Source organism: Triticum aestivum, chromosome 6A, assembly GCF_018294505.1.
Source record: "Triticum aestivum cultivar Chinese Spring chromosome 6A, IWGSC CS RefSeq v2.1, whole genome shotgun sequence".
NCBI lineage: Eukaryota > Viridiplantae > Streptophyta > Magnoliopsida > Poales > Poaceae > Triticum > Triticum aestivum.
In genome coordinates, this window is record NC_057809.1 from 512,712,196 (window position 1) to 512,718,367 (window position 6,172).

Genomic DNA, 6,172 nt, shown 5'->3' on the forward strand with positions numbered 1-6,172 from the left:
TCTTCTCCTTGGTACAACTCGAATAAAAGAAAAGAATTTCAGAGAAACACACTGAAATATTTTTGGAGTTTTTGGTTTTCTTTAACAAGCAAATAAAAAAGCAAAAACGAGAAAAAACTTTTTACACGGGAAAGCTCCCAACAAGCAAAAGAAGAACAAGGAAATCTTTTTGGATTTTCTTTTTAGTACTACTACTAAGCATGCATAGAAAGTAAATTACTACAACTAATTTTTTTTGGTTTTTTCTAAAGTTGTTCAAACACACAAGAAGAAAGCAAGAAATTAAATCTAAGCATGGATGATACAATGAAAAAGTGTGAACACCGACAAATGAAATGATATTTGAACATGAATATAATGTCGGTGAGAACTCGTGCTCCCCAAGCTTAGGCTTTTGGCCTAACTTGGTAGTGAATCAGTAGCCTAGAGGGTAGTAGTCATCATGGTAGCTCACGGAGGCTCTTGGTGTGGAGGCCTCAGCATGCCGTGCCGCCAACACTGCTACGTTGTGAGCTTGGGCCTCGCTCTCAAGAACAAAATAGCTTTCCTTGATGTGATAATCAAAGATAGAAGGCACAGGCAAATATGTGTCCACAATTGGTTAAACAACAAATTATAAGTGAAGTTATTAGCCCTTCCCTTGAGAATCTTATGCTCCTTTAAGGCACAAAATCTAAATATCGAGTGGGTAGGATAGGGTCAAAGGGAAAAGGTGAAACACCCAGTCCTCATGCTAAACGTGTGGCATAAATTTCACCATAGAACCAACCACTTTTGGCGTTATGCTGAAGTCTACGTGCAACAATCGCTCCAAGGTTATAATTCCTTTCACGAGTGAGAGCGGTGTGAATGAGGCTCAAGTCTAGCGAACAAAGTATGCTACAGTCTTGCTTGCCTACTATGCATTTCCCGTTGAATAATGCAAGGTACTGAATTGCGGGAAAGTGAATGCTCTTTATTCTTCCTTGCCTTACTCCCCTATTTTCACCGTAACAAAGGATAGTCAAGAAGGTCTCATACTCAATCTTTGCTGGCTCATCAAGCAAACCCCAAAATAGAAGTTTGCAATGGTAAGCAAAATTTTCTAGTGGAATAGTAAATGGTTCATCATAAAGCATAAACGACACCCTAGACCCACGTGGGAAATATTTAAATCCTTTGACAAATGATTCAGTGAGAAGATGGTGTTGTGCACACTTATTTGATAGGTAGGGACCGAGACTGGCATTGTGAACATATTTCTCAAATTCCTCCTTGATGCCCACCTGCACCATATATTCATCGCAAGGCCATAAGCATGTTTTGGTGGTGGCATCTCATGTGGAACTTTCACTTGGTTCAACGTAAGACCGACGGGCAGAACTGTCACTAGAGGATGCCCCCCGAGGATCGTCTCCTCGAAGAACTCCTTCCAAATAGGTTCATCATGTCCGCGTACAATTTTTCCTATGAACAAAAATCTAAATTTTTAGTCCACAATTTTTTTCCAACAAAACTAATAGCAACTACTCATAGGGATACATAGAGGCCATAACAAGCATTCAAACAACTTAGAACACTAAGAATTCAACATGCGAGCACATCTACAGCAGCACCAAGAGTAGCTAATTATTCAAAGTATAAACTACTAAAACAAAAATTAATTGGACAAATGGTGGAGTCACATACCAAGCAACAATCTCCCGAAACAGTTTCGGAAAGGAGCTTCGAGCAAAGAGATCGAAAATGGCAGCATAATGAGCAAGAACTCAGGAGAGAGAACAAGAGTGATTTTTTTCTGGAGGTAGGTGACAATGTGGGACGAAGAGATAAGTGAGGGGCTCACGTGGGGACCACAACCCCCTAGGGCGCGCTAGGGGGTGCTTGCGCGCCCAGGTGGGTTGTGCCCACCTGGTGCACCCCCTCTAGTTATTTTTGCACCAAAAATTCTTAAATATTCATGAAAAAATCATATAAAATTTCCGAGAACTTTTATTTTTGGGTCATTTTTTATTGCACGGGAAATTCAGAAAATAGATAAAACATGGCATTTTATTTTATTTAACTAATAAAAACAAAAAACAAAAGGTAGGGATAGAAAGTAGTGCTTACTAAATTCATCAACTTCATACTGTTCAAAAGTGATTCATTAATAAGGTTGATCAAGTCTTATTAACAACCCCTTTCGGTTAGCATGAAACCGAAGAACTTTTGTAAATCACTAAGTTACCACAATGGGGATATGCATTTCCCCAACAATAAGCATTCCGTATTTCTTTTTGAAAGTAGGTAGAGGTATTTGAAAACTTCCAATAGTGATTGTCGGAGATTTTTCAATAACATTAATACCATTCACTTGGAATTGTTGCTTCGGAAAGTGCACCATATGCTCATTACCATTGATATGAAAAGTGACCTTGCTTTTATTGCAATCAATAACAGCCCCTGCAGTATTCAAGAAGGGTCTACCAAGGATAATCGACATGTTGTCGTCCTCGGGCATCTCAAGTATAACAAAGTCAGTCAAAATAGTAACATTAGCAACAACAACGGGCTCATCCTCACAGATACCGATAGGTATGGCAGTTGATTTGTCAGCCATTTGCAAAGATATTTCAGTAGGTGTGAGTTTATTCAAGTCAAGTATTTTATATAAAGAGAAAGGCATAACACTAACACCATCTCCTAAATCACACAAAGTAGTTTTCACATAATTCTTTTTGATAGAGCAAGGTATAGTTGGTATTCCCGGATCTCCAAGTTTTTTAGGTACTCCATCTTTAAAAGTATAATCAGCAAGCATAGTGGAGATTTCATCTTCCGGTATTTTTCTCTTATTTGTGATGATGTCTTTCATATACTTTGCATAAGGAGGCATTTTCAGGATATCAGTCAAGCGAGTACGCAAAAAGATTGGCCTTAGCATTTCAGCAAAGCATTCAAATTCTTCATCATCATTCTTTTTAGTTGACTTGGGTGGAAAAGGCATAGGTTTTTGAACCCACGGTTCTCTTTATTTACCGTGTTTCCTAGCCACAAAGTCTCTTTTGTCATATCTTTTATTTTTAGATTGTGGGTTATCAAGATCAACAGGTGGTTCTATCTCAACATCATTATCTAGTTCTTTATCATTTGTTGGTTGAGAGTCTTCATGAACCTCATCATTATATTTTCATTATTACTAGGTGAGTGTTCATTACCAGATTGGGTTTCAGCATCAGAGATAGAAGTTTCATTTTCATTGCCAGGAGGTTTTTCTATTTCAGGTTCACTAGAAGTATGCAGAGTCCTATCATTTATCTTTTTCTTTTTCTTTTTAGAAGAACTAGGTGCACTAGTGTTGGTTCTTTGTGAATCTTGTTCAATTCTTTTTGGGTGTCCCTCAGGATAAAGTCGTTCCTGAGTCATTTTACCTCCTCTAGTTGCAACTCTAACAGCAAAGTCATGCCTATTATGATTCATTTCATCAAGCAATTCTCTTTGAGATTTAGCAACTTGTTCTGATTGAGTTTGAACCATAGAAGCATGTTTTCGAACACCTCCAGCATCATTTGATATTCTAAATAAAAAGTCACTCAAGCGAGCAATCATATCAGAATTATATTTCAATTGTTTCATAACATTTGCATTGAAGTGATCTTGTTTCCTAATGTAGTTTTCAAACTCATAAAGGCATTGACTAGGATGCATATTGTGAGGATTATCATTTTCATTAAACTTCATAAGAGAATTTACCTCTACCACCTTAGGCAGTGGTGGTATATTAAGCTCATGTATTTCTTCAATAGGAGGTAAAATTTTAACATCCTTAGCTTTAATCCCCTTTTCCTTCATAGATTTCTTTGCCTCTTGCATATCTTCAGGACTGAGATATAATATACCCCTCTTATTCGAGGTGGGTTTAGGCAGTGGTTCAGGAATAGTCCAATCATCATAATTTTTCAATATGTTATTCAATAATTCTTCAGCTTGAGCAATAGTTCGTTCCCTGAAAACACAAGCAGCACAACTATCTAGGAAGTCCCTAGAAGCATCGGTTAGTCCATTATAGAAGGTATCAAGTATTTCATTTTATTAAGAGGATGATCAGGCAAAGCATTAAGCAACTGGCAAAGCCTCCCCCAAGCTTGTGGGAGACTCTCTTCTTTAGTTTGCACAAAGTTAAATATTTCCTGTAAGGCAACTTATTTCTTATGAGCAGGAAAATATTTTTTAGAGAAGTAATAAACCATATCCTGGGGACTACACACACAACCAGGAGCAAGAGTGTTGTACCAAGCTTTAGCATCGCCCTTTAATGAGAAAGGAAATAATTTGAGAATAAAGCAATAACGAGTTTTCTCATCATGAGTAAAAAGGGTGGCTATGTCATTCAACTTAGTAAGATGTGCCACAATAGTTTCAGTTTCATAACCATGGAAAGGATCAAATTCCACCAAAGTAATTAACTCTGGGTCGACAAAGAATTCATAATCCTTATCATCAATAAAGATAGGTGAAGTAGCAAACTTAGGATCACATTTTATTCTAGCATTCAGAGATTTTTCTTTATACTTGCATAGTAATTTCTCTAGATCATGTCTATCATTGCAAGTAAGAATATCTCTAGTTGCTTCTTCACTCATAACATAACCTTCCGGTACCTTAGGCAATCCATATCTAGGAAGGCTAGTTATAGCAGGTGTTTCAGGAGATTCAGTTTCAAGCTCATCATCAGATTCAACAACATCATGTTGTATTACTCTAGCAATTTGTCTATCAAGAAATTCACCAAGTGACACATCATCATTATCAAGCAAGGTACTAGCATCATCATAAGCATCATTCATAGTAGAAGTAGCATCATCAATAACTTGCGACATATCAGAATTAATAGCATGTGGTGGTGTTGCAAGTTCACTCATAACAGAAGGTGAATCTAAAGTAGAACTGGATGGCAGTTACATACCTCCCCTCGTCCTTGAGGGAAATATCTTAGTCTTTGGACCCTTCAGATTCTTCATAGTGATAATATGATAATAATCCCAAGTGACTCAACAAATATAGCTATGCTCCCTAGCAATGATGCCAGAAAAAGGTCTTGATAACCCATAAGTATAGGGATCGCAATAGTTTTCGAGGGTAAAGTATTTAACCCAAATTTATAGATTCGACACAAGGGGAGCCAAAGAATATTTGAAGGTATTAGCAACTGAGTTGTCAATTCATACACACCTGGAGATTAATTATCTGCAGCAATATGATTAGTAGCACAGTAATATGATAGTTTTGATAGTAGTGACAGCAGCAACGGTAACAGTAATAGTGATAGCAGTAATTTGTAGCAAGTGTAACAGTGATGATAGTAGTAGTAACGCAGAAAAATCAATAAGGATAAATTCGTAGGCATTGGATCAGTGACTTGTTGGATGATATTGATCATGTGACAGCTATAACCTAGGGCGATACGACACTAGCTCCAGTTCATCAATATAATGTAGGCATGTATTCCGTAAATAGTCATACATGCTTTATTAAAAGAACTTGCATGACATCTTTTGTCCTACCCTCCCGTGGCAGCGGGGTCCATATTGGAAACTAAGGGATATTAATGCCTCATTTTAATAGAGAACCGAAACAAAGCATTAACACATAGTGAATACATGAACTCCACAAACTACAATCATTACCGGGAGTCGGCCCGGTTGTTGTCACTCCAGGGTTGCCGGATCATAACCGTAGTAGGTGACAATAACTTGCAAGATCGGATCTAAAACATGGATATAATGATGAATTCATAAATGGTTCAGATCTGAAATCATGGCACCCAGGCTCAAAGTGACAAGCATTAAGCATGGCAAAGTCATAGCAACATCAATCTAAGAACATAGTGGGTACTAGGGATCAAGCCCTAACAAAACTAACTCGATTACATGATGAATCTCATCCAACTCCTCACCGACCAACGAGCCTACAAAGGAATTACTCACTCACGGTGGGGAGCATCATGGAATTGGCGATGGAGATAGGTTGGTGATGACGAAGATCGAAGATCCCCCTCTCTGGAGCCCCAAACGGACTCCAGATCTGCCCTCCCAAGGAAGAACGGGGCTTGGCGGCGGCTCCGTCTCGTGGATCACGATAATTCTTTCTCCCTGATTTTTTCTGGAATAATGTGAATTTATAGTATCAGGGGGTCATCAGCGGGGCCACT